The sequence below is a fragment of the Sus scrofa genome, chromosome 2, assembly GCF_054392235.1.
Source record: "Sus scrofa isolate SSC_HxYL_T2T_F1_AM1 chromosome 2, Sscrofa_HxYL_maternal_Yorkshire_Landrace_v2.0, whole genome shotgun sequence".
NCBI classification, from domain to species: domain Eukaryota; kingdom Metazoa; phylum Chordata; class Mammalia; order Artiodactyla; family Suidae; genus Sus; species Sus scrofa.
This window is the reverse complement of record NC_139384.1, coordinates 61,239,164-61,254,131: the sequence shown is the minus strand read 5'-3', so window position 1 is coordinate 61,254,131 and position 14,968 is coordinate 61,239,164.

The following is a 14,968-nucleotide window of genomic DNA, read 5'->3' as shown; positions in this document are numbered from 1 at the left end:
TGCTTTGCTGTTCTCAGTCCAGCTGCTGTGCTTTTCTCAGTGACTTTGAGGTCCTGCTGACTCAACCAATCTTTCGTCAGTTAGGTGGCTTCCCAGGAGGTGGGTTCCTTTTCTCCTTCACAGCTCCCCTCAGGAATGCTAATCCTGTCCTGATGCCTTTTCTCTCTCTCTTTTTTTCTTTTGTTCTACCCAGTTATTCAAGACTTTCTTGCCCTTTTTGGAAATTTAAGTTCTTCTGCCAGCATTCAGTTGATGTTCTGTGTGGGTAGTTTTACATGTAGATGTGTTTTTTTGATGTGTGAGTGACCTCTTACTCCTCTGCCATCTTGCTCTGCCTCCTCTTCAGATGCATCTTCAATTTTCTGCATTTGTCTCTTCTCATGCTTGCAGTTTTGATATCTTATTTGTCAACGGGAGATTTTCTACATTCATGTTATCTTTTACGAGAATTTTCTCATTTTAAATTTTCTTGCTTCTAATTATGGATTTTTCTTTTCTTCCTAAAGACGTTCCTTTAGGTTCCTTTAGTAGTAGTTGAAGAGCTGGTTTGGAGGTGTTGAATTCTCTTAGCTTTTGATTGTCTGAAAATATTTTAATCTCTATTAAATATGAATGAGAGCTTTGCTGGTTATAGTATTCCTGGTTCTCAATGCCTCCTCTTCACCACCTAAAATATGTTTTACCACTCCCTTCTAGCTTGCAGAGTTTCTGCTGAAAGATCAGCTGTTATCTTTATGGGGGTTCCCTTGTATTTGTTTCCTTTCTCTTGTGACTCTCCATATTTTTTCTTTGTATTTAATTTTTGTCAGTTTGATCAGTATGTGTCTTGCTGTGTTTCTCCTTGCATTTTTCCTGTGTGGGATTCTCTGTGCCTTCTCAACTTGAGTGAGTGTTTTGTTTCCCATATTAGGGAATTTTTTGAATATAATCTCTTTGAATATTTTCTCTGCCCCTTTCTCTCTCTCCTTCTTCTGGAACCCTTATAATGTGAATGTTAATATGTTTAATGCTGTCCCGGAGATCTCTTAGACTTGCCTCAGTTCATGCTTTTTTTCTTTATTTTTCCTCTGGCAGTGATTTCTACCACTTTGACTTCCACCTCATTTATTCATTCTTCTGCCTCTGCTATCCTGCTTTCAATTTCTTCTAGCGTATTTTTTATTTCAGGTATTGTGCTATCCATCTTAGTTTGCTTGTTCTTTATGTTTTATAGCTCTTTGTTAAACATTCTTGTAATGTCTCTGTCTGTGCCTCTATTTTTTTCCCCAAATCTTGCATCATCTTTCCTATCATCACTCTGGATTCTTTTTTAGGCAGATTACCTATCCCCTCTTCATTTAGTTGTTTTTGAGTATTTTATTCTTGTTCCTTTGTCTGAAAGCTATTTATTTGTCATCTCAGTATGTTTAACTTTATATGTTTATTGTCCCCTTGACAGCAGGTATGCAGGTGCAGCAGTGGCTGCCTAGTCTTGGAGTTCTCAGTGGTGGTGGTAGATCATGTGTACCCAGAGTACACGATGGGAGCAGTGGTATTGTGTGACCTCCCTGTCACCAGGTGGCCGCTAAGAATGGGTTCTCTGAGAGAGTTAGCAGTGGTTTTTGGTTCATGGGGTTGATTTTGTGTCCAGGGATGGGGCAGCCCCGGCTCCTAGGATCTGTCTTGCTTCCAGATAGCTCTCAGTATGATTTCCTGCAGTTGGCAATGTCAGTAGCTATTCCTGCTGTAGCTCCCTTTGTTGGGGAGGCTCTTGGGATTGCTTTCTGTAGTTTTGGGGGAAAGTACCTTTCTGTAGTCACTTCCTTACTTTGGCTGGTCTAGGGAGTTTTCTCTGTAGCCCCAAGGGTGGGAGCAGCTCCGTATATGTGGCTCAAAATCTCTCTCTTTAGCTGTAGGACCTGTACCATTCCAGTGGTCCTTTACTGGCTAATGGCAGAGTGTTCCCTATATCTGTTGCAAAGTACAGCATGCACTAGCAGGTTCCTCTTGGCTCCTTTGGATAGCCATGAGATGCTTATGCTGTCCCTTGCTTTGTTGTTGGCAAGGATCACAGAGCTTGTTCTCTTCCTGAGATCACTCCACTGAACTGCCAGGCCATTTGTGACTCCTGGGCAGTGTGTGCTGTTTCCAAATTCATTTGTCCTTTCACCAGGCCATTCATTGATTTTCACCCACTCACCAAGCCTTTTGTGACTCCCATGACCTTCTGCACTGTTTCAAAAATAATTTTGCCAATCCACCACCCAGAATTCCTCTTGTGACTCCCATGTCCATTTGCTCTGTTTCTGAAACAGCTTTTTCTGCTTTCTAGGCAAATCAAGGTGCTCTGCCGACCCAGGAGGCCTCTTGTGACTCCTGGGCCATCCATACTGTTTCCAAATTAGCTTTAGGCCTCCTAGACAAATCATAGTTTTCTGCCTACCCAGGAGGCCCCTTGCAACTCCCAGGATAATTTGCGTTGTTTCAGCAATTGCTTTAATGTTCCCCTGACTGGCTGCTGCCTGGAGTTGTGGGCTCTGTGGTATTCCTGAGTTCCCTCCTCCTGCTCCAAGGGTTCCCTTTGCTTTCTCCACGTTCTCTGTAACCTTAAGGATGGTGGACTGCTTCCCAACTGATGCTAAGCAGCCACTGCTTGAGGGTAGTACTGGAGCTGGAGAAGTTGGTGTCTTTGCAAACTGAGAGCACTTGCAGGGGGTAAAGCTATAGTGGTGGATACAGCTACTTCCTTCCAGTACCACCTAACAATGGCTCCTAGCCTCCAAGCCAAAAACTGGGTTTCCTCAGCTTACAGCCTCAAATGTGGTCCCTCCAAAATCTAGTCCCTCCAGGCAGTCTCCACATACCAATCCTAGTTTTTTCCCATGTAGTCAGCCCCAGCTCTCTCTCTGAGTCTGATCTCCAAAGATGGAGTTTCAGTTCCCAGCCCCTGGTTGCATCAGCCTAGGGTTGGGAAGTGCTGAGTGGTGAGACTGAGGGTTTGTTGAGGACTGTTTCCATTTCAACTGCTTTAACCAATTGCTGTCTTCTCCTCAAATACTTCAAACTTCCTATTTCGTCCCAGTTGGTCTCATTGGTGAGGGGGCTTCCCCAGGGTATGGAAGTTTTTCTTTTCTAGCTCCCTTCTAGGTGCAAAGGTCCCCAGGGTATGGAAGTTTTTCTTTTCTAGCTCCCTTCTAGGTGCAAAAGTCCCAGCCCACTTCATTTCTCCTTTTCTCTCCTTTTTTTTCTTCTTTCTTTTGTCCTACCCAGTTTTGTGAAATTTTATTGCTCTGTCAGAATACCAGGGTCTTTTGTCAACATTCAGAAAATTTTTTCTGTGACTAGTTCCACATATAGATGGATTTTCAATGTCTTTGTAGGAGTAGGTGAGCCTCACATACTACCCCTGTGCTACCATTTTTCTCCTCTATTTTCTTAATAAAAACTTTTTACTTTGGACTCTGTTTATTATGTGTGTTCAGAAATATTGCATTTTGAATGTGTGGAAGATTCAATTTCATTTATTAGTATTAAATAGCTACTTGGTTTGGTTTGGTTTGGTGAACCTAGGATTGTGAAACTGTATTCCTGCTTGGGTCACCCCAGGAATTTAATATTCTTATACAATGTTACACAAGAACATAGTAGCTTTGATCTTAGTGAGAATGGTCTAGGCATGACCTGGCATGTCAAGTACTCTGATAATTCAACATGGGGATGGACTGAGTAGACAGTGCAGAAAACTGCATGTGAAAATTTACATTTGGATCCCTCCTTTGTGGGTGACTGAGTGTGCAAAAGAACAAATTACAGGGAGTTCCTGTCGTGGCACAGTGGTTAACAAATCCAACTAGGAACCATGAGGTTGCGGGTTCGGTCCCTGCCCTAGCTCAGTGGGTTAACTATCCGGCATTGCCATGAGCTGTGGTGTAGGTTGCAGACACGGCTCGGATCCTGTGTTGCTGTGGCTCTGGCATATGCTGAGGGAGCGGCCCAAGAAATAGCTAAAAAGACAAAAAAAAAAAGAACAAATTGCAGCAACTTTATGGCTCTGTCATTCTAACTCAAGTGGCTTTGGTTTGCACTCTTCTTGCTGGTGCAAGATTTATGGGTTAAATCTAAGAATTTCCAGTGTCAAACCTTTAAAGTCATCTACTGTTACATTAAACTAGAGAAAATATATCTTCAACCTACCTCTCTTCCTTTCTTTAGTCTATTTCTGTTTCCCTCACTCTGACTCTTTGACATTCCTCCTAGTTTTATTTATTTATTTACTTATTTATTTTTGTCTTTTAGGGCCACAACTACAGCACATGGAGGTTCCAAGGCTAGGGATCTAATTGGAGCTACAGCTGCTGGCCTATGCCAGAGCCACAGCAACACCAGATCCAAGTCGCATCTGCAACCTACATCACAGCTCAAAGCAATGCCAGATCCTCAGTCCATAGAGCAAGGGCAGGGATCAAACCCACAACCTCATGGTTCCTAGTCAGATTTGCTTCCTCTGCACCACAAGAGGAACTCCCCTCCTAGTTCTAAATTAACTCTTTAGTTCAAATTTTTATGACATTGATGAATTTGATATCCCCATCTAAAATTGTGTCATATCTCTAGAATGGTATGAGGTCTTAAAAATTAAGGATGCTCCAAGAAAAATTAGGGAGAAAGCATAAGGGTCACTCACAAAAAGGTCCTGAAAAGGTCTTTGAGACCTATCCATACGGGCAGAGGAAGCTGTTTGTCCTCCTTCTCTGAAATGATTCTGTACTAGGTTCATCACTGGGCAGTTCTAGCTGCACAATTCTGGAATCACTCAGGCATTAGAAAGTTAAGTGTTAACATTTTTATTGCTTAGTGAGAATAGAGATATGGTCAGACAAAAGAGCTTTCTGAAACTAAGGAATGTGATTTCAGTTCTCAGATTCCAGATTACTTTTCCAGATGGAAAGCATAAATTGCTTGGATTGTCTATGTTCTTAACTATTGACATGGGAATAGATTAGTATTAGGTATGAAAAAAATGATTTTCTGTTACCAGAGAGTAGGTTCTTGTCTCCTTGTGGGAAGAAATTGGAGACAAAACACAGAAGTCAAGAAAACAAAGCAAGGATTTATTAAGCAACAGTGTGCTTTCACAGGGAGTGTGAACAGACTCAGATGAGTAGCTGCACTGTTTCTTTGCAAACTGGTTATGTGAGGTGTAGAAATGAATGGATGAAATAGTCATTGGGGAGGCAGGAGTTTGGGGTTGTAATTCCTTCTTTTTCATCCCAGCTCCATTTTCTCAAGGGGAGGAGGGATTTTTGTCCCTATTTAGCCTTGATTAGTAGTGTCATAGCACTGGCACATGGTGGGTACATCTTATCTGTCAGGACAATTTTATTGTAATGAGGGCATAATGATCAAAAGGTTACATTTATTGGTGGGAGATTTCTGGTTTTTTTTTTCCTACCTTTCTTTGTCTGTCTCTAGAACCCTTGTGACCACAATATGTATGGTTTTCTGTCAGCCTGGCATTTCCTTTTCTTTGTCTGCCCAAGGACCCACACTGTTCACAAGATTGTGCTTCACCTTCCCCCTCTCTGCCCACATCTAGCTATCTTCCTACTCTAACATAACAACTAAATGCCAGAAGATAAGCTAAAAAATGATAAAGTCCCAAACTAAAATACTCATAATTTTCCTTAAGTGAGAAATAGAAAACACTCAATTTTATTGATTCTGGAAAATGAATAAAAAGTAGAAAACTATTCAATGAATATAGGTGTTTAATGTTGTCTTTGCAACATTTTAAAACTGAGAAGAGAGACTTGGGATGGCAATGGGAAATTGACAAAAAGATTTCAAGAAAGGGATGGAAAGGATAATAAAAAACACATGACAAAAGAATTGAAAAGAGTCAGAGAAAGACAAAGAGGAAGATCGAGAGAGAGGAAGAACATGTAATGAGAGCAAATGTTGGAATTACTGAAAGACATAGGAAGCCTGAGGTGAAGAGGTAAGAACACGTAGAGACAGAAATATTGAGAGGTGGTTAAAAAGAGGAAAAAAGAGCATAGGGATGAACAAAGGAAAAGAGGTGAGGATGTATTGGGTATTCACAGAAGGCAAAATGCATACTCCTACTTTATTTGACTTTGGGCTTCACATAGATTTTCCTTTTTTGAAATCGAAAAAGCCATATAGAGGTACCAATTTCAGCTCTTCAAATTCTCTTAGCTGTAAATACTCAAGAATCCTTTTGCAAGAGTATTCAAATTATCTGGAGGCCAGAATTTTCTCAGTTTTAGACTAGGTGATTGCACAACACATTTTTTTTTTAAAGACTAGAGTGGGCTTATCCCAGTCTGAATTTAGATTTGTGTGTAATCTTACCAATTCCACATAAGCGAGCAGGGGTAGTTTCCTGACAGGCCAAAGGGGAATAATTAGGATGAAAATATATCAAGAGCCTTCAAATCCTATAGGAATAAAAATGGAAAACCAAGTCAGGAAAGTCAAATGAGTTGTTGGAGTCACATCTTTAAAAATGTGACAAAACTCTGTGGGATGGGGAAGGGAGGATGGTTAAATCATAATAAAAATGGGTATATACATGATTCATGGAGGGAAAAAAAGATTCAAATTAAGGAGGTGAAATTGTTGTGTGAGATAAAAGATTTAGAATTTAGGAATGACTTTACCATATTCAGCGATGCAATTTGGTTTGACAGGATGCTGGTCATATAATTGTTCATTTTAGAGGAAGAAGGATAGGGACAATTGACGATTTCAGTCATGTACAGAGTAATTTTTGTTTCAGAGAGGTTGATGTTTATGTTAGAGACAGTTAACATCTTCCCCTCCTAAAATTCCAATCTAAGAATAGAGAAAAGTGGGTTTCACATTCTCCTTTACCCCTACTCTGTCATAGGTCTTTACTTAGTCTTTTTTTTTTAATTTTTGAAGTATCTCATTTCTTTTCAGAGCTTTAAGGAATGAGACTGCCCTAGATAACTTGATATTCTCTCTTTAGACATTTCTAGATAAATGTTTCCAATTAGATCAGAAAGAAGTGGTTATGGTTGCATGGCTTTATTCTCCATGGGGAGGTTTTGGAAGGGCAATGGACTTTTCAGGGGCACTGGGGATGCTTTTCTTTTGTCGAACTCTTGAATTTAATTGGTTATGCATCCCTTTACCATAAGCCTGGTAATAAGGGGTGTGACATTGGCAATGGTGAACAAATGGATGAATGAAACCTTTGCCTAGGGATTTTCTTTTCCCACTCTTCTAACTTATTATCTTAAAAACAAGTCGATATACTAAAATTTCATTTTATTCTTTCATAAAGGAAGAGGATACTTATATAACTCTGTGTGGGCATTTATAAAATATTCCCTCTCTTGTTCCAGTTAGTGTTAATAGAATGTTAGTATATCAGAAAGAATACTGAAGTGCAAGGTATTCAGCTTAATATCAGAAATAGATATGCTCAAACCTACAATTGACACCTGAATAAATGCTTATGGGCTGAAGCACATGTCCTTGCACAGTCACTGTCAAAAATTTCTGGTATAATTAATCTTTCTTCATCCTCCCTGCTCTGTATCTTGATCGGCATATATATTTCTTCCTTGTACAGATAACTTTCATTAATCACTTATAAGAAGAATGTCCCAAAACTTTGTTACTTATCCATTTTTTCCATTTAACCCTCAACATATTTTGAATTCAAAAATAAATCACCTTCTTTCCCCCCACCCCCAGAGATTTATGGGTAGATTATGGATACATCTTCTAATTTCCAGACACTGGATTTTTTTTAGTCCAGGTGCATTTCCTTTTCTATTTGTCTCTTTCTCTCTGCCTTTTTTTTGGGGGGGGTGCACACCTGTGGCATGTGGAAGATCCCAGGCTAGAGGTCAAACCCAGGCTACAGCTGTTGGCCTACACCATAACCACAGCAATGCCAGATCTGAGCCACATCTATGGCCTACACCACAGCTCATGGCAACACCAGATCCTTAACCCAAGAGCAAGGCCGGGGATCGAACCCAAAACCTCATGGTTCCTAGTCAGATTTATTTCTGCTGAGCCACGATGGGAATTCACAGGTGCATTTTTTTATTCCTTATATTTCCTTCTGGATTTTATTTATTTATTTACTTACTTACTTACTGTCTTTTTGCCTTTTTCTAGGGCTGCTCCCACGGCATATGGAGGTTCCCAGGCTAGGGGTCTAATCTGAGCTGTAGCCACCGGCCTATGCCAGAACCACAGCATTGTGGGATCCGAGCCAAGTCTGTTACCTACACCACAGCTCACAGCAACACCAGATCCTCAACCCATTGAGCAAGGCCAGGGATTGAACCCTCAACCTCATGGTTCCTGATCAGATTTGCTAACCACTGAACCATGATGGAAACACTCAGGTGCATTTTTTATTCCTTATGTTCCTTCTGGATATTATTTTTGTTTTTTGTTTTTGTCTTTTTGCCTTTTCTAGGGCTGCTTCTGTGACATATGGAAGTTCCCAAGCTAGGGGTCCTTCTGGACTTTAAATGACATGTGTCTATAAATAGTTTACAATTGTGCTAATTCATTTAACCAAGTTAATTAAAACTTTGTGGATGTACAAGTAAATTATTAACTATCTTACATTCAATTGCAGTCATATATGTTCATACTGTCAGATGTTAGTTCTGTAATATTTACACATATATAGATAGATTCACATACTTTTCTATTTTTTCCCCTCTGTGGAAATGTGAATATTTATCCTTATTACATGACAGAAAGTCACTAGAAAGGCAAAAACTCAAATTCACTTTATAATATAAATTTGTAGATAACTGTCCATTTCCATTAAGTCCAATATAATTATGTGAAAAAGAATGTATATATGTATGTGTAACTGGGTCACCATGCTGTGCAGTAGAAAAAAAATAATCTATTGGGGAAATAAAATAAAATAAAAAAATAAAGAGTTTGAGACTAAAAAAGTCCTAATATAGATTAGTTTTGCTAATGGGGACAATTTCTGGAAATAAGTAAAATTTTATATAGAATAAAAGTATGTAAGGAGACAGGATTGACATGGAGGTGTAGAAGGACTGGCGTTCACCTTCTCTCATAAAAGCAGCAACAACCTTCAACCAAATAGACTGCAAACTAACAAAAAAAAATCCTATTCCAGAAGACAAAGAGGAGGCCCCTTCAAGATTGTAGAAGGGGAAATTATGTGGTATAAGCAACTGCATACCCACCAGGTGAGTGACCCACAGACTGGAAAGTAACCATATCACAGAGGCTCACCCACAGGAGCAAGAGTTCTGAGCCCTATGTCAGGTTTCCACACCTGGGGATCTGGTTTTGGGAGGAGGAGTCCCTAGAGCATTTGGCCTTGAGGGTCAGTGGAGCTTGTGTGCAGGAGCCTCATAGGACTGGGAAATTACTGATGTGGAAAGAGAAAAAAGATTGAAAAGAAATGAAGATAGTCTAAGAGAACTCTGGTACAACATTAAAGGCACCAATATATGTATTGTAGGGGTGCCAGAAAGAGAAGAGAGAAAGGGCCAGAAAAAAATATTTTAAGTGATAACAATGCAGGAAGCACAAGTACCATATAAAATAAACCCAAGGAGGGCTATCCCAAGACATATATTAATCAAACTGACCAAAATTAAAGACAAATGGAAAAAATTAAAAACCGCTAGGGAAAAGAAACAAATACCATGCAAAGGAACTCCAATACGGTTATTGGCAGCTTTTTCAGCAGAAAGTCTGAAGGCTAGAGGGGAGGGTGTGATATACTTAAAGTGATGAATGGAAAAAACCTCCAACCAAGATTACTCTACCCAGCAAGTTTTTCATTCAGATTTGAAGGAGAAATCAAAAGCTTTACAGGCAAGCAAAAGCTAAGAGACTTGAGCACAACTTAACCAGCTTTACAACAAATGCTAAAGAAATTTATCTAGTAGAAAGGAAAAGGATATAACTAGAAACAAAAAACATTACAAATGGCAATGCTCCCTAGTAAAAAATACCTACAGTAAAGGTAGGAAATCAACCACATACAGATATGCTACTAAAACCAGAAATTGTAAGAGGGGGTACAAATGCAGGACACTGGAGATGCATTTGCAATTTAGAGACCAGCAACTTAAAATAATCATACACACACACACACACACACACACACACACATGACTCCTATATCAAAATTTCATGGTAAATGCAAACCAAAAGTACAAAATAAACAAACACAAAGTAAGAAAGAGCAATCCAAATAACAACACCAAAGATAGTCATCAAAACACAAGAGAAGAAAACAAGACAAGCAAAGAAAAAAGAGCAACAAAACAAAATCCAAAACAGTTCATAATAAAATGGCAGTAAGAATATACATGTCAGTAATTACCGTAAATGTAAATGGACTAAATGCCCCAACCAAAAGGCATAAACTGGCTGAATGGATACAAAAACAAGACTCATACATATGCTGTCTTTGAGAGACCCACTTCAGTTCTAGGGACACATATAAATTGAAAGTTAGTGGATGGAATAAAATATTCCATTCAAATAGGAATCAAAGGAAAGCTGGAGTAGCAATACTCATATCAGATAAAATAGACCTTAAGACAAAGAATAGTATAAGAGACAAAGAAGGACATTACATAATGAGCAAAAGATAAATTCAAGAAGATATATCAATTATAAATATATATACACCCAGCATAGGATCACCTCAATATATAAGACAACTACTAACAAACTTAAAAGGATAAATTGACAATAACACAATAATCCAGGAGAATTTAACACCCCAGTTACAGCAATGGACAGATCATCCAGACAGAAAATCAACAAGGAAACACAAGCCTTAAATGATGCATTAGACCAGATGCTTAATAGATATTTATAGAACATTCCATCCCAAAGCAGCAGAATACACATTCTTCTCACATGCACACAGAACATTCTCTAGGATAGGTCACATTCTGGGCCACAAATCAAGCCTTGGTAAATTTAAGAAAATTGAAATCATATCAAGCATCTTTTCTGACCAGAATGCTATACAACTGGAAATCAACAAGAAAAAAAAACCTGCAAAAAATACAAACATGTGGAGACTAAACAACATGATACCAAACAACTAATGGATCACTGAAGAAATCAAAGAGGAAATTTAAAAATACATATAAGCAAATAACAATGAAGAAACTACAATCCAAAGCCTATGGGATGCAGCAAAAACATTTCTAAGGTTTATAGAAATAAAACCCTACCCAAGGAAACAAGAAAAAGCTCAAATAAGCAACCTAACTTTACACCATAAGAAACTAGAGAGTGGTGATGGAACAGTTCTGTGTCTTGATTACGGTGGTAGTTACACAAATCTACATGTGATAAAATAGCATATAACCATATGCATCCACTGTACCTATGTTGGTTTCTTGGATTTCATATTGTTCTATATTTACGTAAGATGAAGCCACCGGATGGAGGATATATGGAACTTCTCTTTGCTCTTTTTTTCTTATACTTTTTTTTAATTGAGATGTGAGTAATACACCATAATATTCAACCTTTAAAAAAAAAGAAACTAGAGAGTTAAGAGACAAACCCAAAGTTAGCAGAAGGAAAAAAGATCAGAGCAAAAATAAATGAAATAGAAATGAAGAAAACCATAGAAAAGATCAATGAAACTAAAAGCTGGTTCTTTGAAAAGATCAACAAAATTGATAAACCCTTGGATTCATCAAGAAAAAGAAAGGACTCAAATAAATAAAATTAGAAATCAAAAAGAAGTTACAACAGACAACACAGAAATACAAAGGATCATAAGAGAATACTACAAGCAACTATGCCAACAAATTGGACAACTTAGAAGAAATGGACAAATTCTTAGAAAAGTACAATCTTCCAAGACTAAACCAAGACAGAATAGAAAAGATGAATGGACCAATCACAAGTACTGAAATTGAAACTCTGAAGAAAAAACCTCCAACAAACAAAAGTCTGGGACCAGATGGCTTCACAGGTGAATTCCATCAAACATTTAGAGAAGAGCTCACACCTATCCTTCTGAAAATGTTCCAAAATTTGCAGAAGAGGGAATACTCCTAAGCACATTCTATAAGGCCACCGTCGCTCTGATACCAAAACCAGACAAAGATATCACAATAAGAGAATTATGGGCTGGAGTTCCTGTCATGGCTCAGGGGAAACAAATCTAACTAGTATCCATGAGGACACAGGTTTGATCCCTGACCTCACTCAGTAGGTTAAGGATCCAGCATTGTCATAAGCTGTGGTATAGTTTGGCAGCTATAGCTCAGTTTCAACCCCTAGCATGGGAACCTCCATGTGCTATGGGTGCAGCACTAAAAATAAAAAAAAAAATTAAAAAACTTTTAAAAAAAGAAAATTACCAAGAAAGTTGCCAATATCACTGATGAATATAGGTGCAAAAATCCTCAACAAAATACTAGCAAACTGAATCCAGCAATACATTAAAAGGATTGGATAACATGATTAAGTGGTATTTATCCCAGGGATGCAAGGATTTTCAATACCCACAAATCAATCAGTGTGATACACCTTGTTAACAAACTGAAGAATAAAAACTATACAATCCTCTCAATAGATGCAGCAAAAGCTTTTGACAAAATCCAACACCTATTTCTGATAAAAACCCTCCAGAAAATGGGCATAGAGGGAACCTACTTCCACATGATAAAGGCCATATATGACAAACCCATAAATAACATCATTCTCAATGGGGAAAAGCTGAAAGAATTCCTGTTGAGATCAGGAACAAGACAAGGATGTCTACTCTTGCCACTATTCTTCAACATAGTTTTGGAAGTCCTAGCCATGGAAACCATAGAAGAAAAAGAAATAAAAGGAATCCAAATTGAAATGGAAGAAATTAAATTATCACTATTCACAGATGAAATGATACTATACTTAGAAAATCCTAAAGACACTACCAGAAAAGTGTTAGAGCTCATCAATGAATTTAGCAAGTTTCAGGGTACAGAATACATAGAATACACATAAATAGATTGCACTTCTATATACCTAAGATTGAAAGATCATAAAGGGAAATTAGGGAAACAATCCCATTTACCATCACATCAAAAGAATAAAATAAACCTACCTAAAGAGACAAAAGATCTATACTCTGAAAACTATAAGATGGTGATGAAAGAAATCAAAGATGACACAAACAGATGGAAAGATATACCACACTCTTGGATTGGAAGAATCAATATTATCAAAATGACTAAACTACTCAAGGCAATCTACAGAGTCAATGCAATCCCTATCAAATTACCATTACATTTTCCCCAGAACTAGAACAAAATATTTTAAAGTTTGTTTGGAAGTACAAAAGACTCAGAATAGCCAAAGCCATTCTGAGAAAGAAAAATGGAGCTGGAGGAATCAGACTCCCTGACTTCAGACTATACTATAAAGCTACAGTCATCAATTGAGTATGATATTGACACAAGAACAGAAATACAGATCAGTGGAGCAGGATAGAAAGCCCAGAATTAAACCACGCATCTGCAGTCAACTAATCTATGACAAAGGAGGCAAGAATATACAATGGAGAAAAGACAGTCCCTTCAATAAGTGGTACTGAGAAAACTGGACAGCTACTTGTAAAAGAATGAAATTAGAACACTTCCTTTGAGTTCCCATTGTGACTCAGTGGTTAATGAATCCGACTAGGAACAATTAGATTGCAGGTATGTTCTCTGGCCTTGCTCAGTGAGGTAAGGATCCAGGATTGCCATGAGCTGCGGTGTAGGTCACAGACGTGGCTTGGATCTAGTGTTGCTGTGGCTCTGGTGTAGGCTGACAGCTACAGCTCCAATTAGACCCCTGGCCTGGGAACCTCCATATGCTGAAGGTGTGGCCCTAGAAGAGACAAAAGGACAAAAAAAAAAAAAAAACCCACTCCTAATACCATACACAAAAATAAACTCAAAATGGATTAAAGAACTAAATATAAGATTGGATACTTAAATCTTAGAGGAACACATAGGCAAACACACTTCAACATAAACCACAGCAGTATCTTCTCAGATCCACCGCATAGACTAATGAAAATAAAAACAAAAATAGACAAATGGAACCTAATTAAATTTAAAAGCTTCTGCGGGGGGGAGGGGCAAGATGGTGGAAGAGTGAGAGGTCGCACACACCTTCTCCCACAAACACATCAAAAAAACACATCTACATGTAAAACAACTTGCACAGAACATTGACTGAATGCTGGCAGAATTTAAACCTCCAAAAAGGGCAAGAAACTCTTGAAATAATGAGATAGAAGAAAAGAAAAAGAGAGAGGGAAAAGGAATCAGGATGGGACTAGCACTGCTGTGAGGCGTCTGTGAAGGAGAAAGGGAACCCACACTCTGAGAAGCCACCTGACCTACAGAAAGATCAGCCAAGTAGGAGGGATATCCAAAATGCTGAGAAAAGTGCAGCAGCAGGTCTGAGAACCAAAAAGCAGAGTGACAGATTCACAGATCATCTGAACCACTGGCACAGACACCACAGTCTGAGATGCTTGGGTGGGGGCTGGGCAGCAAGACTTAGGCTCTGGAGGTCAGTCCCTGGGAGTGGGCTGGTGTTGGGGGTGTGGAGACAGCCTAAGGGACTAGGGAGCAATGCACTGTGGGAGGGGGAAGCTGTAAGATAAGGGCTAGAGAAGGGAAAGGAACAGGAAAGAGAACCCAGGAGAAGGTCTGGAACTGCAGAAGAGACATGATGCCATTGTTGGGGATGGGAGAGGAGGAGGGGAGGGCTGCCATAGAAAATCCACTTGCCTGCCAGCTGGGAGAGAGCAGAGCATTCCCAGCACAATCCACCAGGCTTGACGTGCTCCAGGCAACTATGCCCACCCGGGCAGAACCACCCCTCTAGGACTGCCATTGAAACGAATGCCCATGCAAAGCTGCCCTGCCAGACCCACCACATTCTATATGCC